Here is a 21,883-nt window from a genome sequence, read left to right as displayed (position 1 = left end):
TGCCAGCTTTATATACATTGATTTCTATAGTGCTGGATGAAGCAATGGGTTAGCAATCGTATCACTCATGTCTGAATGGTTTTTTAAAATACATTTTTTGTAGAAAATGCAGCAGCAAATACACCTCCCCCGCCAAAACAATGTCTTTGATCATTTGTGGATGCAGAGGTGGAAGACGCAAACCTAGACCAGAGCTCTAAAAGCAATGCGTGCGTGCTCCCAGCAGCATCCTTTTGTTAAATACCGTCTCCAGCGTAACAGCAGCTATTTCAATATCCACTGTTACCCATACACACAAACCCCAAAACAACAGTTAGTGTTTACAACTAAAGCCAACAGGAAGGTGCTCTCACGGCAGTCTGACCAAGCAGGTCTCAATCCGCTTTGCGCTGGCAAGCGCAAGATACCGGAGTCAGCGGTCTATGTTCCGCGTTGCAGATCGCTGGCCCTCCAGCCCTTCGGTTCTACAGACTGGGCTCCCCTCTCAATACACCAGTCTGCACTGTGCATGTGATCTAGTAGGAAGGGCTCCACACCCCCCATCTAAGACCAGCTCATTTGGGGCTCTTGCTGCCACACTAATGGGCCTCAACCACGGTACGGGGATGTAGGACTGAGAGGAGGCCAGTCACCACGGCATACTGGGCACTTGGCCAATGTTGTGCACCAGCTCCAAGGAGCCAATTGCGATGATGACACTCCTGCAGGGAACTAAACTGAGACCCACAATCTCAGTTCACAACCATCAGAAGGTCAGCAGTTGGACTTGAACCTGTGACCTTGAGGTAAAAATCCCTGTGGTTCATTTCCAGTTCCCTGAGTCACCCCTCTCCCCACAAGCTGTTTTTAATATTAGTGACTGTCACTCGGCCTAACAAGTCTTGATTCCAGGAAGCATACAGAGTGTGAAAACGGCAAGTTCAGACAGGCGCTCTGGGGGCCTCTTGAACAAATAGCAAATGTAAAAATAAACCCATTGAAAGAATAGATTTACTGTGCTTACGTCGCCACGCACTTTGCACTCACAGCAGTGCCCTTTCCAGTACCCCAGGAACCAAATTAAACTTCTCAAGTGAGGAACAATTTTAAAAGCCAGCTCCAGTTTAACTAGCTACCTAATGCCAGACTGGTCAGAGCTGCACATGTAAATCCTTTTGTAATGGACAGTCAGTTAGCGTGATTTAAAGTCAAGCTATTTTTTGCCCCCACTGGTTGGAACAAACTTTGCTTGTCAAGAATGCTTTCTGTAGGGGGTTGTTTGGGTGCTTTGGTTTGGCAAGCATAGAAGGAGAAAGCATCGCAGACAGAGACACTTGGCTTGATAAAGCTGAGAGACTGTGCTAAGACATTTGTTTCAGAGAGGGAGATTTTAAAATTGCCAGGACAAACTCAGTAAAACAGCCCCAAAATCCAACTCCTCTTCAGGAAATTGCTTTGACAGGGAGGAAATGTCATGGTCCTCTCAACTCTACTGCCACCCGTGTACAAAGAGTATCCAGTTAACATGGAGAAGGACAGAACAGATTCCCAAGGCAGATCTGGAGTGGGCAGTTCTTTTATGACAGAAAGGGATTCTGGATTCTCAACCCACGGCAGGTTTACTGTCAATACAGAGATTAAACAAACCTACATAGAAAATGGAGGGTCAGTAAAAAAACAAAACAAAAAAAAACAAAAAAAAAAAACTTTGTAAGGGGCAAGATCACTTAGAAACATCTCTCTCCTGCTTTCCCTCACATTTCCAGACTTCACCTGTATTTTTAAAGTGGAATATGGGTTCACAAGCTTTGATGTTTAAAAAAAAAAGTTAACATGGATGGAGGGTGTAACCATTAAAATGAACTAAAAGGAATTTGCATAAATCACAAACACAAGCAGCTGGGCACAATACACAGTTAACTGGATGAAATTCTCAGGCCTCTGTAATATGAAGGCCAGACTAGATGATGATAATTGGCCTTAAAATCTATAATCTCAAATCACGTTTTCCATCCTTAAAGTATCATATAAGATATAGCTGAGACTTAAACAATAAGTGACTATTGTCAGCAAGTTTTTCCTGGGTGGCATCCCTGATTAGCATAAAATATTGGAAGCTATTAGCCTGAGGTGGAAATAAGCCAGCTTTCTAATTGTTTGCACATTTCACATGAAAACCTGTCACTGACCTCTCCCTTAGCCATACATCTCTTCATTTCTCTCTCCTACTGGTATTATTTTAACTTTTTTAGTGAATTATTTAACTCTAAAGCACCTTGAGGGTGCTGAATGGGTGAAATACACTATCCAAGGTGACATTTGGTATACTTAACCACCAAAACTGATGGCCGTAACTGTCTGTTTTAATTTGTTACCTAACCATTCCAAATTCCAAAAAGTGCATGAAATTCACCCCAGTGTACTATTGCAATTCGCCACTGATACCATTCATGTATTATTTGTCTAGCACCAACAGTTATGCTAAGTATGCTTTATAGAGACGGGAATAAGGACAAAGGCGGTGAGTGTGCATGAGGGGAATCCTGGTCCCTTTGATTTCAGTAGGGTCAGGATTTAACCTGCAGTCCCTGCCCAGTACACAGAGTTTTCTGGTTTGGAATGAATTTGGGCTTCTAAAGCACCAAACCTCACTTTCAAGCTGGTCATAAATGCTGGCTTGATGACAATTCCCACTAAAGGAAGATCACAATATTCAACTTGCTGGGTTTGTTTTTGTTTAGGTACCAGCAAAAGTGACACCGCTCAGCATTTATTGTACTAAAGATCGTCTTTGTTGGGAGCCCTATTATTGTAATTTTGTTATTTTAAAAAAAACTATTTACAAAGCCAAACATCTGAGCGCATCACGCAGCCACCAAGTTTTGTTGCATGGATTCCATAACACTCTTCCTTGCCTCTAAACACACAATATAAATATTTCCTTTGTGGAATCATTTGAGTTGATGTGATTGCTGGGGGAAAAAAATCATGAAAAAGCCAGCAACAAACAGTTAAAGGACCAGGCGGCATTTTTACAAGTTGTGTATGGCTCGCTCTCTCTGCTACACTTTCTATAGGAGCAATGACTGGGATTGTGGTACATGCAGTCCCCAAAGATGCAGCATGCTAGTAAATAAAAGGTGCATAAATGTACCACCATTGCATTTCTTTTTGGAAACGTGGAGGGATGAAATAAGCAGTGTTTAGAATTTTAAAATAACTGCAAAAAATAACTCACTCCATCCAAGTGGAGATTCCAGCTACCAGCTCATCTTGCACTTTACCATCTTAGCCAGTATGTGTCTGCCTGTTTATTTTACAACATGCATGGTGACCTCTGCTGGTGCCTGCGTCTACAGAGAGTGTCACCCAATCTATTGCCCGTTTTACTATGAAATCATTGTACTGTGGAGCCCCACAGACTGGCTGGCGAGACGGTGCCCTGGCTCAGTGGGAAATGTCATAAATAAGCCATGGGGGCAGAGGGGGAGACTAGCAAGCGGAAAAAGTATCTGCTTCTTTTCCCAAATGCAGAGTCCCACACAAAGCCTTCCCCTGGGCTCCCACCACATCCCACAGAATCCCTTACACCTGACCTGTACCATTAAGTCAGTAACCTACTAAATCCAAGGACGACTGGCAATAATCAAGGCCGTTATAACGTCCAGTTACGGAACAGGAAAGGCCAGGCCAGGCTAAACAGAAAAATGTGAGAAGCAACAGCAAACCTGACAGTCTGGTTTTATGAAAGGGGGTGGGGGGCAAGAGAGGAAGAATACAGGGGTTAACACCTTCCTTGCCAGGACTATTACCAGTGCTCTGATGTAGTCCCCAGTCTGGGGTCTATTTGTGTCTTAAAGATCCGAGCACACTGGGGGACACTAGAGAAATAGAAGTTTGCAACCAGTGAGTGGATGTTCCGGAAGGAGAAACTTTTTTTAAGCTGTTTTAGGTTTAATTCAAAACAAGTGGATCTCCCCCTCCCCGTAAAGCCAGGGGAGACCTGGCAGGTTTGGGAACAGGCCGGGAGGAATCAAGCTAAGATTTGCACAAGGAAATGAAACCCGGCAAGGGCCAGGGGTCAGAACTGTGAAATCCCTCCTTGTGCCCCGGGGCATGGGAGCTCTAGAGCTCAGCGAGGGTATCCCAGCGCTGCCGGGGGCCATGGAGGGGCAGGGCTGCACAGAGGATTCAGGGGGCCTGGAGCAAAGCAATTTCGGGGGCCCCTTCCATAAAAAAAGTTGTAATACTATAGAATACTATATTCTTGTGGGGGCCCCTGTGGGGCCCGGGGCCTGGGGCAAATTGCCCCACTAGCCCCCCTCTCTGGGCAGCCCTGTTGGGGGGGTGAGAGAATGTAAAAGGGGGTGCAGGGGGAGAAGGGGGTGAAGGGGCAGTGCACGGGGCTGGGGGGTGAGAGAAGGTAAAAGGGGGGAGAAGTGGGTGAAGGGGGGATTTAAAGGGAGCAGGGGTCAGAAGCAGGGCTGGGGGGAGACGTGGGGTAAAGGGGGCAGTGCACGGGGCCAGAGGGGCCGGGGGGGATTTAAAGGGAGCAGGGGTCAGAAGCGGGTCTGGGAGCAGATGTGGGGTGAAGGGGGCAGTCCATGGGGCCGGGGGGGATTTAAAGGGAGCAGGGGTCAGAAGCGGGGACGGGGGGAGAAGCGGGGTGAAGGAGGCAGCGCACGGGGCCGGGGGGGATATAAAGGCAGCAGGGGTGAGAAGCGGGGTGAAGGGGGCAGCGCAGGGGGCCGTGGGGGGATAAAGGCAGCAGGGGTGAGAAGCGGGGCCAGGGGAAGAAGCGGGGTGAAGGGGGCAGCGCACGGGGCCGGGGGTGGGGGGCTTAGAGGCAGCAGGGGGTAGAAGCGAGGCTGGGGTGAGAAGCGGGGGGGGTTCCCAAGGTCCCCGCGGGGGAGCGGGCTGCACTTACTACTCTGCCGGGCTGCGTCCTCGGGCAGCTCCCGCCCGCGGCTTGTGCGCTGAGCTCCGCCGGGCGCCTCTCTCGGCTGCCCCCGTGCGGGGCCGGCGGGGCGGCGGCGGCGGCTGGGGCCGGGCTCCCTCCCCGGGCCGGGCGGACTGGGATGCTGCGGCCGGTGCGGATCGCGGCGGCTGCTGCGGGCTCCGTGCAGCGCCAGCCCCCTCCCCTCCGAGGGGAGTTGCCCCAGCGCGGAGGAGGGAGGCTGCCGAGGTATCCCCCCTCCTACGCACCGGGGCTGGGCTAGCTCCGCCGTGGGCCAGAGGCTAGCGCAGGGGCTGGGTTTGCAATGGGAGCAGTCCCGGGCCAGGCTGCCTCCTGCCCCGGCCAGACGCTGCTTCACCCCCTCCAGACAGCACCCGGCTGCTAGCACCTCCCCAGTGCAGCCAGCCGGCTTCCTCCTAGTCCTAGTCCTAGTCCCCGGCCCCGCTTCAGCCACTTCGCCCAGCGCCCCTCCCTGCCCTCACTCGTCAGCCACAAGGGGACCCAGGTGCGGGGGTCCCACGTGCTTTAGCCAATTGGGTCTGGGTAGCGTCCAGTCGCTGCTGCCAGCTCTGGGTCTCTTGGGCACGCTCCCTGGCTCAGGCCTCTTGGCAGGTGTCCTCCCTTGGGACAAGGGGTGCTGTCTCCCCAAACCCCACAATCAGCACCTGTGCCCTTCCCCCAGTCTCCCGCTCACTTACACATACCCCCCAGAGCCCCACCTAGGCTGTGGTCATGCTGGGCTTCTAGTTTAACCCCTGAAGGGGCAATGTGTCCGGAAGGCAAGGAACATAACACAGGCTTAGCCAAGGAATCTCTTAGGCACACTCCCTTTACTTTTAAAGCTCTCCAGAGTTACAGGTCTTGGAAAAAACAATGAAGTCCTAACACGTCCCCTCCTCTAGTCTGAGCTCACCCTGTCTGCGTGTTGTCAGCCTTTCAAACTGGGCAGAGTCCCTCCTGGCTTCTCTCTCCTACATCTCCTGCTTATATGTGGCAATGGCTGGCGCCTGCACAGAGCAGAACCCCGCTCTTAATCAGGGGCTCTGACTGTGAGACATGGACTTCACCAGGCTTGCCCAGATCACGGTCTTGATGGCTTCTCCATGATCGTGAACCCTCTCCCAGGTTGGGCAGCTGTCTGGAATGCTCTGTTTAGACCTGGGCAGCCCCATAGTGCCACACCAGAGTTCATCAGTTGATAGGTACATCCCACTCCATCGCAAGGACCTCAGGGGCTGCAAGGACCATCTCAAAGCACTCCAGGGTCACACTGGGATGGAGTAAAGCTTCAGGAGCTGGCCTGGGCAAGATGTTTCATAGCTAGCTGCTGCTCCCATGCAGACAGCTGCCTACTCCTCCCATCTTGACTTCATGGTAGAATCAGATGGAGAAGAGCCTTTAAGAGGCCCTCCATCCTGCACACCAGCTTGAGCCTGTGAATCACAGACCAGCCAGGGAACCAGCACACCTAGGTTCATAGATCCCTAGCTTTTAAGGCCAGAAGAGACTGGTGTGAAATATGATCATCTCATCTGACTGCACAATACAGGCCAGAAAATCTTAACCAATAATTTCTGCATCACGCCCCAGATGCTATTCCCCAATCTGCCACAGGCTTGCTGGAAAGGCTCTCAGACCCCATGATGGTTGCCATGGTGTAAAAACTTCTCAAAAAACAGTGGTATGACCTCTAAAAAGTCCTGGCTCCCACTCCCTCCGTGCCTCAGTTTCCCCATCCGTAAAATGGGAATGATGTTACCCAGCAGTGTTACTCACTCTGAGATGGCTGAAAGGAACTAGGTGTTATTTTATTGCTTGGGCACCCAAAAGCTACTATTAGAATCTGGGACAATCAGGGATTGAATATTTAGGACTTAGCCAAGTCTTGCCCTGTTGATGCACTGGGGAAGGCCGCTGAGGGAATCTCCATTCACATTGCTGCTGGGGGGTCTGCTGTTCAGGCCAGGCTCCCTCACACAGGTATCGACAGGCCCAATTTTTAAATTTCTTGTTGTGACAACAAATGTGTCATCCTGCTGACTTGCAAAAGCAGGGATCACATCTCCCTTCCCTCCACACCAGCATCACGGAGGACGTTTTCATTCCCAGAGATGGGTTGAAAAACTATTTCGAATCTGGAGCACTTTCCCCAGGAGATTATAATTCCGGTAGCTGGGGAGTCCCAAAAGCAGAGCTCAACTTCCTTGGAACATGCCTGGTCTAGTTAAAGTTATAGAAACAGCCATCTTTCTGAGTCTGTTCTGTTAGGTCCCTGATGACTAATTAGTTTCTTTGTCCAGTCTATTAGCAACCAGAATAACACTCCAAATTGCCTTGCTGCTAAAAGGCAGTGTATATTTAGAGCGAGATACCAAAACTCTGTCTTCTAGCCAGATGGAAAGCGTGCACAGATACACAGATTTCAAGGCCAGCAGAGACCACTGTGCTCACCCAGTCTATAACACAGGCTAAAGACTGGCAGCCTGTAAAACACTCTTCTGTTACCACTGTAAGACTGTGGCATGGCCAGTTCTAAAAGGGGCCTCATTTGCAGTACACAGGTATCTACATCACAGGATATACCACCACAAGTGGCTCTGTTGTTTTCAGGCTCAGCGAAGGCGCCAAGGATTAAATTGGTCAGACTGAACTGCCCTCTGACCCTTAGAGGTGGTCCCTCTCTAGGTCAGGGGTGAGAACTGTCTGCAGGGGAAGCCTACACTTCTGCTGCTTGTTTTCTAGCTAGATTGCCATCTCCAGAGCTATCAAGTCGAGCTGCTTGGAAATTTTCCAGCTGAACGTTTTTGTGCTGGAAAATGCCAATTCATCCAAAGAAAAACATGCTGCGGAATCAACACAGCTTCCACAAGGATGCAAACTGCGGAAACATGTCAATGCTGATGAAATTTCATTTTGGGGGGGGAGAGGCAAATTTAAAAAAACCTCTCATTAATGTCAAAAATATTCTGTTTCAACCTTTTCAGAGCATAACTTTTCACTGAGAATTTGTTTTATAAATAAATTAAATAAATAAATAAAATGTTGAAATTGGAATGAAACACTTTATCTAAACAAAACATTTTGATTGACTCAAACCTATTTTTTCTCCTAGACTTTTGATTGTGAGAAATTGCAAACATTTTCATTTCCTCCCAATGGAGCTATCTGACAGGGACCTAGGAGGCGCAGGGCTGAGCTCCTCCAGCCCCAGAATCAGATGAACTCACACACACACATTAACAGAGCACATCTGAGTGGACCAGCTTAATGCACTCCCAAGCTAACCCCTTATATGTTCCTGGACTCAGCAGGCTGGGTTGAACAGCACTTCCAGGCCGACACCCTCATATGCCACGAGCAACGCACCGGAATAGGGTATGCCTGGGCAGGCTGAGTTGAGCTGCACTTTCAAGTTTCCACCCTCCTATGCCACAGGTTCAGCATGTCCCTATCCCCACTTTCATGTTAAAATTGTTCTGGTAGCAACCCACTTGACGAGCAAACCCTATGGGATTTTTGGGCAGTGCAAGCTTAGGTAAGAGGAGCGTTGCCTCAGAGCAAACGGGGAAGCCAAAAACACAAAAGAGAGAGAGAGGGAGGGAAGCAACCAGCTTAACCATAAAAGTTATTTTTTGCCAGGTAATAACCATATAAGGGGAACCAACCAAACAAAACAGTTACAATATTATATCTAGCTTAAATTTGCTTACAAAAGTCAGGTTTAGAAAACTATACCTGATCACAAGTCAGGGTTAGAAAGCGATACCTAGAGTAGGGAAAAGAAAGAGAGAGAGAGAGAGTTGGGTTCTCACCACTCCATGAAGCTTGAACTGGTTGGGGTTCCCAGTGGTGGTGGTAGCTGAGGGTCCAGAGTGCTGGAGACAGGCAGAGCCCCCAGCAGTCAGGAGAAGATGAAGTCCCCATGAAACTGATGCAGATTTTGGATCCAGGCATCAGAACACTTACTTGAGCATGGCTAGTGGGGTTTTGTAGAGAAACAACAATGGTTCAAGGGAGAACACTAGATTTGTTTGTGTGTAAACTGATGGCTCAAGGGAGTATACCAAAGTTGTTTTGTTCAGGTTAGACAATAGGAACTGATCATTCCTGGCTGCGGGCGGTGTTCCTTCGAGGGAGCTCACAATGCAGTTAGGCAGCTTTACTATTTTTGATACCAATAAAGGATTTATTACTAGAATTGGTCTGATAACTACTACTGGGATTATTAACATCTGGAGCAGAGATCCCCCATCATGCAGTGCCTCCCTGCTTTTCTGGTCCCAGAGTTCAGTGCGGTTCTTGCATGGGAATCTGTTCCCCATTCTGTATGCTAATGGAGATACCTCCCCTGTCCCATTTTTGATGCAAATGAGGCTAGGGGAGTTGCCTTACTCCTGTCACCCTTGTCCGGAGGGGCTTAGGTGTGTCTCCCACTGCCTTTTCATTGCTTTTTGTAAGTCTTTCTTCTGATCTGTTTTGGTTCAAGCAGAGGCTGGGCGGGGGTGGGGAAGGTTCCTTCATGAGTCAGGCAGGCTGGATACTGTGCCCTGGTTCCCCAAGAACAGACAGCTGACAGAATACATCCTGTGGATGGAGCTTAAAAATCAGACACACATTTCATGCCTTCTGGTTCCATCACGAAGAAGCAGAAAGAGCAGAGATGCAACCTCTGCAAAATCCTTTGGGGGTAACTTTGACCGCATCCCTCCGAGACTGTATTTGTCCCACTGGTGCAGCTCCACCAGCAGGCGTGTTTGTGTGGATCATCTGCTATAGCTTTTAATCACCGTGTTCCATCAGTGGGGACCACCCCAGTGCTAGTGGCGGGTCACCAGACAAGTGCTGGCTGTAGGCAAAAGCATTCAAGGCTGGGAGAAGAAGCCCAAGAGATAAAGGTGTTGGGAATGTTTGGCTCTGGAATACACTTTCTCTGTAGGGTGTCTCCCCCATAATATTCCTCTGGCTTTTGTTTCTAACAGTCCCCTGCACCTTTTGGAGGGCCAGCCCTGCAAATTCCACCATCACCTTTAGCCTGCCAGCATTTAACAATCACGCCTTTAATCCTGCCTTGATGGGAAAGGGGAAGCCGGGTGAGGTGGGGGCCAAACACCCACCCAGAGTCAAAAAGAACAAATTGCACAGACAGCAATTAACTAAGGGGCCAGAGAGGAACAACAGCCATTGACAATCCAAAAAGATGGCCAAGAAAATCTTTGTTCTGGTCTCCATAGCAACAGCTAGGGCCAAGGGAGGAGTCCAAGTCCGCTCCCTATACTTTCACTTTCCCTTCAGTCCCTGTCCCTTGGATTTACTGAAGAAGTGGCTAAGGATTGGTGGAGGGAGGGATGCAAGGGCTTGGCTCTCCACTGCCCTTGTGCCTCCTTGAGTGTGGAGAAGGAGGGATGCCTCTGAGATACAAAACACCAGGACATCTGGGGGGGATCACAGCCCAGCAGACTAGACAGCTGGTAGCGTGTATTGAGCATCCTTAAAGATTTCTCAAGACAGCTACTTCAAGAAAGGGCCGATCCTGGGAAAACTGGAGAGATGGCGACCCTCGTGCCTGAGGGGTGTCAAGCACTACCGTTCTCAGCTGGTGATGTCTCCCACTCACTTTACAGAAGGACACGCTATCACGGATCGGACTCTTTCCCTGTGTGGGACAGAGCTGGTCTGCTCATAGATCTTGTGCCAGTATAACTATGCCAAAGAGACGTGCGATTCTTTCCACCAGTCTAGTTATACGAGTGGAACTACCCTAGTGTGGACACAGTTCTATGGGTAAAAAGGTGCCTTATGCCAACATTGTTTAGTCCCCTTCCTGCACAAGAATTAGTTAGCTGGGTATACACAACTACATCCACACTAGAGAGTTGTACTCACAGGCGGCACATGGCTAGAGCTAGACAGGGATCAGCCCCTCCAAATCTCTCTCCGTCGTCCCACTCTGCTGCCCACACGTATGCCCAGCTGGGCGGGTAAAGCACCATGTCTGGCAGTACCAGTGAGGGGACAGGGTGCGGCACCGTGGCAAAAGTCAATGGCCTGAAATGAGGCCTAGCAGCAGGGACAAAAACCACTGGTGCAGGGTATATAAAGGGCAGGCTCTCTCTCCCACCCCCTTCCTGCCCAGGGCCTCCCCACCACATGAAGCCAGGATAGAAACAGTGACACCCCCTGTACACACATCAAAGAACAAGGCCCTACATGCCCCCACCCTGAGAGAGCGGGCTTCTCCCGCACAGGCACGGGGGTGGGGACTCAGCGCCCCAAAGGATATTTTCAACAGCAGCCTAATTGCATTAACTATCCGGCTACAGTTACAGCCATGCAACCTGTGTGTGTAGACAAGGCCTCAGAACAAGGAACAGACAACAGAGAACAGTCCAGGGAGCTCCAGATAAAAGCAGGATTTGTGCCTTTGGTGACGTTCTGTGTAGCCAGCACTGACTCTGTCTGCCTGCCTGCCCCAGGGAACAGAAGCTGATCAGGTCTGCACTAGGGACCTGACTCCTCACTCCCATACTACAGTGTAAATCAGGAATAACTCCATCGAAGCCAGTAACTGGCACCACCAGCCAGCATGAGTGAGATCAGAATCTGGCCCTAGATTCCCTCCTAATGGCATTTTCAGGTACTTTGCAGCACATTCCTGTTCTTAGCGCTGTTCATTTCTCCTCCACCTTTCTCAGAGTTTGGCAAAAGCCCACTGGACACCATGCGCCCCATCCAAAGCCCTTTGGTGTCAATGGAAAGACTCCAATAGGCTTTGGATCGGGCACCCACCACGTGGGAGTTGATGTACGCACAAGGTTTTGCTCCCGTCCTTGATGTTACAAGGTAGTTGCAGCCTCTCTATGCAAGAGTCTCTCTCCTTATTGACTCTGCTTCTCAACAGCAGACTGCAGTCTTTGTTATGCCTTCTGATTGTTATACACGGGCGAAACTAAGAACCAGTGGTGTCATGATTAGAAAAACTCAGGGGGCATGGGAAGGAGGGCATAAAGAACTTTATATTTGGTTATATCCTGCAAAGTTGGGGCAGGGGCAAAAAGTGAAGCATACAGACTTATGAAAAGTTGGGAGGGGACACCAAGATCGGGGGGGGGGGAGCAACTGCCCCCCCTTGTCCCAAAGGAACTGACTGCCCCGCTAAGGACTGCTCCCTGTTGGAATGTTTTTCCACCTTCTGTTTCAAAGTAATCCCTCAAGACAGGGACAAACCTTGCTCTGCTCACTCAGATGAGGAATCCCACCAAAATCAGCAGACCTGTCTGCACAAGTAAGATAAGACAGAACGGAGCAAACATTTTCTTCCTTCATTACATGAAATACCACTAGGCCTGAAGCTGTCACCCAGCTTCTGCTTCGTCTTTGACTTTTGGATCAGCAGGCGTCTAGCCTGAGCAAGGAGGTAGGACTGGGTCCCCTGCTTTGAGCTGGAGTCTGGTTCATTTCACAGTGTTCTGTTTTACTCAGCAGAAGGAACCAGGGACCATCAGGAGGGATGGGGAGGTTTATCAGGGGCAAGGATCCTGCTGTCTTTAGAGGAGGGGATATGGATGGAAAGAGACGGCCAGTTCCTTTCCTTTTCCCAAGCCCCCATAAGGGAGCCTAGCACCGTCCTTCTACCTTGAAGAGTGCATCTCCCCTTTGCACCGGCTGCAATATTCCAGCCTCCAGCTCTCAGGATACAGTTGACTGAGTCATGGAAATGGTTCAGACAATGGCCTGGCCCTTTTGTCACTGGTCAGAGAGGGCAAGAAGAACTCAAACCTCGCTTCCTGCGAGGAAGTGAACCATTGTTTGCACGTGGGCATGTGCTTAGTTCCTCACCCACTGTAGGGAAGCTGCAGAATGACAAGCAGAATTCCCTGACCAGGAACAGCTGACATAGATTCTGTTTATTGCGTTAGTGACCCCTTTTTTTCAATGCATAATCCTGGAAACAAAACAGAGTGCAAAGAGATGGCGTGAGCAACCGATAGTGCTTCCTTTGCTTCTTCTGCCCTGACCCCTGGGGACTTGATCATCTAATGGGTTTCTAATCTACATAGACCAGATTCTGCAGTCAGTGTGGCATGGATAGGACAGTGGACTAGGAATCTGGAGACCTGGCTTCAATTTGAGGCTCTGCGACTTGCCTTCTGGGCAACTCACTTCACCACTCTCTGCCTCAGTTTCCCCACCTGTAAAATGGGGATAATGATACTGACCTCCTTTGAAAAGAGCTGGCTATTATTACCATATAACTTCCACTGACTTCAGCAGCAGCTTTACCCAAATCAGTGATGGATAAAAAAAGCTAGCAATATCTTCAGGAGTTAGCCTAGTATTAATAATCAGCGCCAAATCTAGGTTTGCATTAGGTGTGCTCCATGGGTAGAATTGGGGCCTGGGATTCAGGACTCCTGTGTTCTTTTCCCAGCTTGGCCTCTGACTATATATGTGACCTTAGACAAGTCTCTACAGACAACATGTTCAAAAGTGGCCCCTGATTTTGGATGTCTCAATTATTAGGTGTCCAAATGGAAACACCGTGGGCCTGATTTGCAGAGATGCTGAGCAATCCCTGCTCCCATTGACTTCGACCGGGTTTGCTGTTACTCAGCATCTCTGAAAATCAGACCCTAGTTGTCTCAGACTGAGTCCTCTTGGGGTACGTGCAGACTACCCACCGAATTGGCGGGTAGCGATCGATCTATCAGGGATTGATATATTGTGTCTCGTCTAGATGCGATATATCAATATCTGAACTTTCTCCCGTCGACTCTGGAAATCCAGCAGGGCGAGAGGTGGAAGCGGAGTCGATGGGGGAGCTGCAGCCGTCGATCCCGCGCCGTGAGGACGGGAGGTAAGTCAAAATAAGATACGTTGACTTCAGCTACACTATCAGGCCAAATATTGAAATACTCCAAAGTAGTGCATGACTGTTAACGTAGCCCTGCCTCAGTTTCCCCTGTGTAAAATGGGATACTTCTTTTGCTACCTCATGGGGGGAAGAGATTATGATGTTCAGTTAATGGCTCTTTGTAAAGAGCTTAGAGATTCTCAGATAGGAACCGTATCAAAGCCACATGAATACATTTCTAGTGATGCATTTGGAAACTTACACATTCATATCATAGATTATATGGTGTTTATAATGTATATACACACACACACACAAACACGCATGTGTAACATGTTAAATATGGTAAAACAACACTACTATAGTGTCTGGAAATTCAGTGTCACCCTACTGTATCTAAATCTTTCAGCACATATGGTATGAAGGATCACACAAGTCTGCATTCATTCCTGGTACAAGCCGACTGAAGGCAATAGAGGTACACCAGGAATGCATTTGGCCCATCATGTTCAGAGTCCTAAGATGACTATTAAATTAAAAGCAGGGTAACTGTTATAAAGAAGAATTCCCTTACTTGTGTTAGTTTGTATCTAATCTTTGCCATCATTTGAACAGTGATTTAGAGGCACTTTCTCTGTGTGTGTGTTAATGGTAACACACATCTGCTGCCGGGCAGGGGAGTAAAAGGTTCCTTTACGTGAAAAGAAAGCAATTGGAGCCAACCTGAGATCACCAGCATCCTCTCCCTGGAAGCATCTTCCTTAGGTGTAACAAGTCCAATTCTGTGCTGCACCTTTACGAGACTTTCACTTTAAAAAGTGCAGCTCGAGGTAGAGGCGGAAAAGTGGCTTTCTGCCACCTCTGGGCTGTCTCAGTTCCAGATGGCCCTGGGGGCTGAGAAATGGCCCTCGGTGTAAATTTAAGCAGCCCCAGGGTTGTCTAATTTACAGTTGCCATGGGGTAGCTAAGAATTCCTTAGTGGCACATGCCATGGGGCCAACCCTCTCATGCCCTCAGCCCATTCCCTGTGTTTGAGCATGTGATGGGGCAGCACAGGGCCATTTACGAAGGCCCTGCATCAAGTGAATTCACAAATTCAGTCCAAATGGGAGCATCTTGTTCCCCATGCAGCATGTCAGTAGGTTTCGGTCTCACCATATAACTCTCAGGCGGTGGTGAAATGGATGAGCTATGTGAAGCCACTGTGAACAAGGCACCACTGCAAATCATTTCCTCTCTCATTGCCACATTTTGCACGTCACTTAAGAGTAATTTCCAGTCACCCCGTGAGTTCCTTGCTGCCAGTGGTGGTAACCTGTAGCTGCGGTGAGTCAGGACAGCACGTGGTAAGCAGACAGAGTCTTTAGCCATACATCGCCTGGAGGTAGGGAGGGCTTCCTTAGCATTACATACAAATGATTGCCATAGAAAATAAATTCTTGACAAAGTTATGCAGCTCAGAGGATCACCTATGCTTTGTAGGCAGGATTTTCAAAAGTGACTAGGAATTAGGGGTGCCTCTCATTTTGGGGGCCCCACTAGAGATACTTTAAAGGAGCCCAGTTTGCAGAAAGCGCCAAGTTCCTGACCTGTGAAAATACCCTTTGCAGCATATCAGCTTGGGCACCTCCCAGAAAGGGAAACATCTAAAAATCACTAGTCGCTTTGGCAAACCTTGGTCCTTAGCAACCAAAATGTGTCTGGGCCAGAGTCTGTGGTCACAGCCACCAGTGTAACTCCACCTATTTCCATGGAGCGGAGTGGTTCAGATGTGCCCTGGTGCCATTGGCATCAGAAGAGCTCATTGCTATTAATTTTCCTTAAAGGCAAAGAGACAGCAATCATCTGGTCTGGCATGGGGATGGGGGGGTGGGGGGGATGAATGAAAGATCTCCAGAACTAAAGGCATGAGTCTCTAGAGCTTGTGCTAAAGGGCCAAGCTCTTTAGGCTAGGAGCTAAAATAGACTCACATCCGCTACGAAGAGGCACAGAGTGGGACACATAACACACACTGACCACTGGGTTACACTAATGCCAACAAGAAGATTTGGTTCCAAATTTAGACTTGACAGGGAACAAATTCAGGCCACTACAAACTGAAGTGTTTCCATGGTTAGTTTGTAATTTCCATTTACAAAAGATTTTTTAAAAAAATGTAAATGTTCCCATAGTGTTTGGAACCCAGCCATCAGCGCTAGGCAAGTGCAGGAGAACCAGACAGTGGCCATATCCTTAGATTCATGCTAGCCCCCAAAGGCCCTCAGAAAGTGAAACTGAGTATGCTAGCTTCACTCTCCCAAGAATGCAAACCAAGGTAAAGCAGACCAACAGCATCAATTGGGAGAAATGAAGGGGAGTTCTAGAAATTCTGTCTGTTGGAACCTGATCCTGCAAGCTGCTCTGGATTGATTAGACACTGTGACCACACAGATTTTAGCGAGTTTATGCGCATGTCCAGACCTTAGGACAGGTCTACACTAGAAGAGTTCTGCTGGTACAGCTACCCTGGCAAACCCTCCTAATTAGACGCAGCTTCTACTGACAAAAATTGGCTTTTGATGGTATAGTCCATACCGATTCTCCAAGCAAAATAACCTATGCTGGCAAAAGCAATTTTTGTTGGCACAACTGCATCTGTGCTAGGGCTTTTGCCAGTATTACAAAATGTCATTTTTATCACACTCTTAACCAACGCTATTTTACCTGTGGAAGTTCCTAGTGTAGACTTAGTCTTAATAACCAGAGATGAAATTATTAATCCAGGTTAGAACAAGATCCCCCGAGATCTTGAATATCTGATATATCCCCTATCAGGGGACTAGATCCTCCCATGACAAAGAGTTGGATTTGATGATCTAATAGGTCTTTCCCTGCTCCTTTATTCTTTTTATCTTGACAGCATTTTGCCCCTCTCTGGACAGCCCAAAGAAATGAGTTAAGTATTGTCAAAAATCTGCTTTGGCTGAAACAAGATATAAATGTTTTGGTCTGACCCACTGGGTGAGGCCAAACTCTTTTATTGCCAGGTTAAAGATAACAATGTGCTTTAGCTCCAGGCAAAAGAATGGGTTTTCACCTGGTAATAATACAAGTTAGCCCCATCTTTATTAAATGGCCTGAACAGCAAGGACTGATAGTGCACTCCCCAAAGAAAACCCATGGGATGGGTGAAATGAAAGAAATCCTTGCAGAATTTTGCCCCCAGTTGTTCTGTTGCATTCCAAGGTAAGCCCCTGCAGCAAGTCCATAAATCCTGTGGCTCCCTCTAGATTCTAACAGACCAGAAGGAGACCTGACCCATTCATGTGTAGCAGGCAGCAACAACCCAATACATACATTCTTCAGCCATGGCTTAGTTGGGCAGTGCAGGCAGGACTCTCACCCACAGCTGGCTTGGGGATCCCCTTTCAAGAACAAATCCCAACATACTGGGGTGGGTGGGCTGGCTGTATTAACTTTGCATGAGGAACTCTGCAGGGTGGAAGGCAAGAGTGGCTGAAACACCACAATTTTGGATCTGTGAGTGGTATGATCTTCTTGGAAGAGATGGGGAGAGAGAACTGGCCGGAAACAGTTACCCTAGAGAATGGGGAAATTCTGAACTCAGATCCAAGCCAACCTACTCTTTGGATAGTTGGAAACATCTGGTGAGCAGTTTGGGCCAGACAAAGGATGTGATCACAGAGTCATCCACCCTGGCATCAGGAGCAGTCTAGAAGGCAGCTAAAGGAGCCCAGAGAAAAGCAGAGCCATAGAGACTAGACAGAGATCTGTCTTTCCCCCTAAATTCACAAGGGCTCTCCTTTGGGCCTATTGATTCAAAAGCAAATCAAATGCTCCTGGGTCCTTTGCTCCTAGCCCCAATGCATCCCATAACAAACCCTTCCCCCAACCTGCACTGGACAGCACGGAACCTTTCACCCAGTAACGCAACATAAATCAGTGTATCCCCCCACATCTAACCCACCCACCCAGCCCCACGTGTCCTGAGACCCCTTCAAAAGCTGAGCCCTAACAGAGGGGCTTTTCTTGTCCTGTGTCTTTGTTTTCTATTTAGTCGCTTTGTTCTCCATTCTTTGTTCTCTTTTCTTTGCTCCTTTGTGCCAGCTCGCTCTTTGTTCTGACCTCTTTGTTCAGCCTCTGGGTTCTCCTCTCTTTGATGCTTTGTTGCTCCCTTCATCTTGGTTCCTTTCTTTCACCCTTTTTTTTTTAAAGCTTTTGGTTGTTTTCTGCCTCTGCCATTTGCCTGGGTTTTTATCTTTTCTCCCGCCTTGTCCACTTCTCGTGTCACATGGTCTTGGTCCTGATTGTCTTTAAATCCGCATTTGTCTTGTTTCAGTGCCTGGATTTCCCTGCCTTTGTGGTCTTTTTGAAGCATTTCTTTAGCAATGATTTTCCCTCACTGTGGAAGGTAGATGAGGATTGCCTGGCTTTAATTAATTAGCGTGCATACTCTTTAGATGCCAGGCATTAAAGAAGTGCAGAGCATTATTGCTAATTATTATTATTGTTATTATTATATTAAGGCTGAGGGAGGATTTAAATACTAGCTAATTGTAGCAAATAGTGCTTGCTTAACAAAATAATACCAGAAACAGCCAGATTCTCTCTCACCACCATGGATTGTAGAACAAGATCAAATTAACTTGCAAATGTAGATACATGCAGTGTTATTGTAGCCTTGCTGGTCCCAGGATATTAGAGAGACAAGGTGGGTGAGGTAATATCTTTTATTAAACCCATTCAGAACACTGACACAGCCACTGAAACCTGAACTAAGCAACCATCTCCAACAAGCATATTTCCTTGTCCCAAACAACCACTGAAAAGGGGGTGTAGGGTGGGGGGAGGGATGGGTTCTTATTTATTTATTCCTCCTCTATGACGAATAGTGAAAACCACTTTCTTTCTGCTTGTTTTTCACATTAGACGTTCAGGTCTTACTTACCCAAAAGACACTGTGGAGGTCTAGAGAACTAGTGACATTACAGGAGTGAAAGTTGAGCAACTGAGATGGGAAGGGATTTGTGGGGAGACTTTTTAAAACTTCTTGTTGGTTGTTTACTTCGTTAATACCCATCTAACTCCTTGACCAAATAACCTTTGAGATAAAGGATGTCTTTGTTAAAGATTTAACAGTGAAGGTGAGAGAGCTTGTCAGGTGCACAGGACAGAAAGAACCCAGCTTGCTTCTCAGTGGGGAATTTGCAGTGCTGACAGGTAGAAAAAAATATTTTGACTCTTAAAGTGCTACTGTTTTAAAGGCCTGGGTCTCCTCCCCCATGCCTTAGTTTCACACTGGTGTGATTCCAATGACTTCTGTAGAATGACTCTGGATTTACAGTGGTTTAGCTCAGATCATAATCAGGCCCTTGCATGGACAGCACTGTGGCGTTATATGTTCGTGTCTCAGGCCATTTCTACATCTAAAATTTTGCAGCGCTGGTTGTTACAGCTGTATTAGTACAGCTGTATAGGGCCAGCGCTGCAGAGTGGCCACACTTACAGCAACCAGCGCTGCAAGTGGTGTTAGATGTGGCCACACTGCAGCGCTGTTGGGCGGCTTCAAGGGGGGTTCGGGGAACGCGAGAGCAAACCGGGAAAGGAGACCAGCTTCGCCGCGGTTTGCTCTCGCGTTCCCGGAACCACCCAGCAAACCTCAGGGAAGGAGACCTGCTTGCTCGGGGGTTCGGGGAACGCGAGAGCAAACCGGGAAAGGAGACCAGCTTCGCCGCGGTTTGCTCTCGCGTTCCCGGAACCACCCAGCAAACCTCAGGGAAGGAGACCTGCTTGCTCAGGGGTTCGGGGAACGCGAGAGCAAACTGGGAAAGGAGACCAGCTTCGCCGCGGTTTGCTCTCGCGTTCCCAGAACCACCCAGCAAACCTCAGGGAAGGAGACCTGCTTGCTCGGGGATTCGGGGAACGCGAGAGCAAACCGGGAAAGGAGACCAGCTTCGCCGCGGTTTGCTCTCGCGTTCCCCGAACCACCCAGCAAACCTCAGGGAAGGAGACCTGCTTGCTCGGGGGTTCGGGGAACGAGAGAGCAAACCGGGAAAGGAGACCAGCTTCGCCGCGGTTTGCTCTCGCGTTCCCGGAACCACCCAGCAAACCTCAGGGAAGGAGACCTGCTTGCTCGGGGTTCGGGGAACGCGAGAGCAAGCCGGGGAAGGAGACCAGCTTGATTACCAGAGGCTTCCTCAGGTATGCTGGGATACCTGCTTATTCCACGGAGGTCAAGAAAAGCGCTGGTAAGTGTCTATACTTGATTACCAGCGCTGGATCACCAACGCTGGATCCTCTACACCTGAGACAAAACGGGAGTACGGCCAGCGCTGCAAACAGGGAGTTGCAGCGCTGGTGGTGCCCTGCAGATGTGTACACCTCCTAAGTTGCAGCGCTGTAACTCCCTCACCAGCGCTGCAACTTTCTGATGTAGACAAGCCCTCACTGTCATTCTCAGAGAGCCTCTTTCCACTTTAAGAACAGCTGCTAGTTTGTTTTGATTTAAAGTCCCAAATATTTTCCCATGAAAGCATTTTGTCCATAAGTCTGGTCGTGCTGTGATAACAAATGGGGCAGGAAGTGGCATGGTGCAACACGGCTTACTTCAGCGTCTTTAGAAAGTCTTGGTTCTCTCTTCTCCAGTGCAATGTAAAATCAGGGATTCAGCTTTAGTTCACAGTATGCAAAACTCACCTCCACTGAAGCTCCATTGAGCTTACTGCAACAGCAGCTGTTAAACTAAGGAAACAGCCAAATTTAGCAACAGGATGTATCCTTCAGATAACACGATCAATATCAGAAATAAGGCCTTTCAAGTGAAAGCTAAACCCATCTGCTAAAGCTGGGTGTCTTAGGAGATCGGTGCTGATATGGGGCTTCTATAGCACTCTTCTCAACACCTTGACTTCTCTTTTCACCAGGCAACTTTTTTTCTGCATGACTTACAGTAGCTTGATGAAACCTCCCCAGTTTGTGGCAGCCTATTTTCACGCAATGTAAGGCTTGTGGTTTTCAAAGTGTGGGATGATCATGAAAAGGGGCTGGGGGAGGGGGCACGGGGGACAGAAAGTGACACAAGAAGGTCTCATGTGAGGTCTGAGAAGGGGAGTGGATGATTTGGAGTGTATGTAGGAATGTTATTTCATGCCCAGATGGCTGGATCCAGTCACAGATTCAGCCCTGCAGACTTGGCTACTTGTTTGTTGAATAAAAGAACAGAAAACTTTACTACTGCAATCTAACATGCAGCAAAACAAGCTGGCTGTTGCCAAACAGTGGTAGAGTATCAGGGGATAGCCATGTTAGAGTGGGTCACAGCCACGAACCAGAAATTGGGAGGCTTTATGGAATCCACGGAAGAACAATTTTGTGGGAAAGCAAGGAACTGAATCCACGTGTCTTGAATCCCAGTCTAGAGCCTATGATGAAACGCAAGAGGCGGATGAAACAAACCCCCGGAGAAGGGAGGAGAAGGAGGCGCTAGCAGCAAAGAAAGCGACATTTGCACCATGAGTACATCTCATTGCCTGCCTAGCCTGAAATGCTGCAAAGCACGGGCCCGCAATGTCACTGGTGCAGGGCAGAGGTAACAGACCAGGAAGCTGGAGGGTGAGGGGGCATGTTAAAGGACAAAGGCAGGGAGTTTTTCCAAGCTTGCAGATAGCAAGGCTGACTCCAGCAAGACTTGGGAGGCATTAACCTTCAGCCCCAACCAAGTGAAGATGTAAACATTGAAAGCCATCATTCTGGTTTGCCCAGGTGTGCTTTCCAGGCCACGAGCTGCGCCTGGCTGAATTTGCAGCTTGGGGAGCAGAGTCAAGAAGAGCAGCATCTTTCATTCCAAAGGAATCTCCAAACCAACTGACAGTGAAAGCAGAAACTACTGAATTGCTTAAACCAATCACTACCCGACAGCCACCTCTGGGAAAGGATGCAGCAGCTGAGTAGTGATGCACAGGAACACCGTGGTTTAGCTCAGGAAGTCAAAAGTAATACTGTGTCCAACTGAAACTGGAAGGTGAGAAGGGAATTTCAGAAGGCAGAAAGCAGCCCCTTCCTTGGCATTTGGGCAGGACACTGGGGTTAACACCCA

The 21,883-nt window shown here is 48.5% G+C and overlaps 1 protein-coding gene across 3 annotated transcripts in view; it reads right to left on the bottom strand.

The window, feature by feature from the left end:
* Positions 1-21,883, bottom strand: part of SOX13 (SRY-box transcription factor 13) — a 91,329-nt gene that overhangs the window by 56,583 nt on the left and 12,863 nt on the right. Inside the window, exon 1 of one of the 3 annotated variants that reach the window (XM_030561495.1) lies at positions 4,907-4,982. The exons of the other annotated variants lie outside the window; for them this stretch is intronic. The gene's annotated coding sequence lies outside the window, so the exon portion shown is untranslated. Of the gene's footprint in view, positions 1-4,906; positions 4,983-21,883 lie in introns of those variants that run through there. 3 annotated transcript variants of the gene reach the window in all.

Source organism: Gopherus evgoodei, chromosome 4 (genome assembly GCF_007399415.2).
Source record: "Gopherus evgoodei ecotype Sinaloan lineage chromosome 4, rGopEvg1_v1.p, whole genome shotgun sequence".
NCBI classification, from domain to species: Eukaryota; Metazoa; Chordata; order Testudines; family Testudinidae; genus Gopherus; species Gopherus evgoodei.
This window is presented reverse-complemented; position numbering and strand designations above follow the sequence as displayed.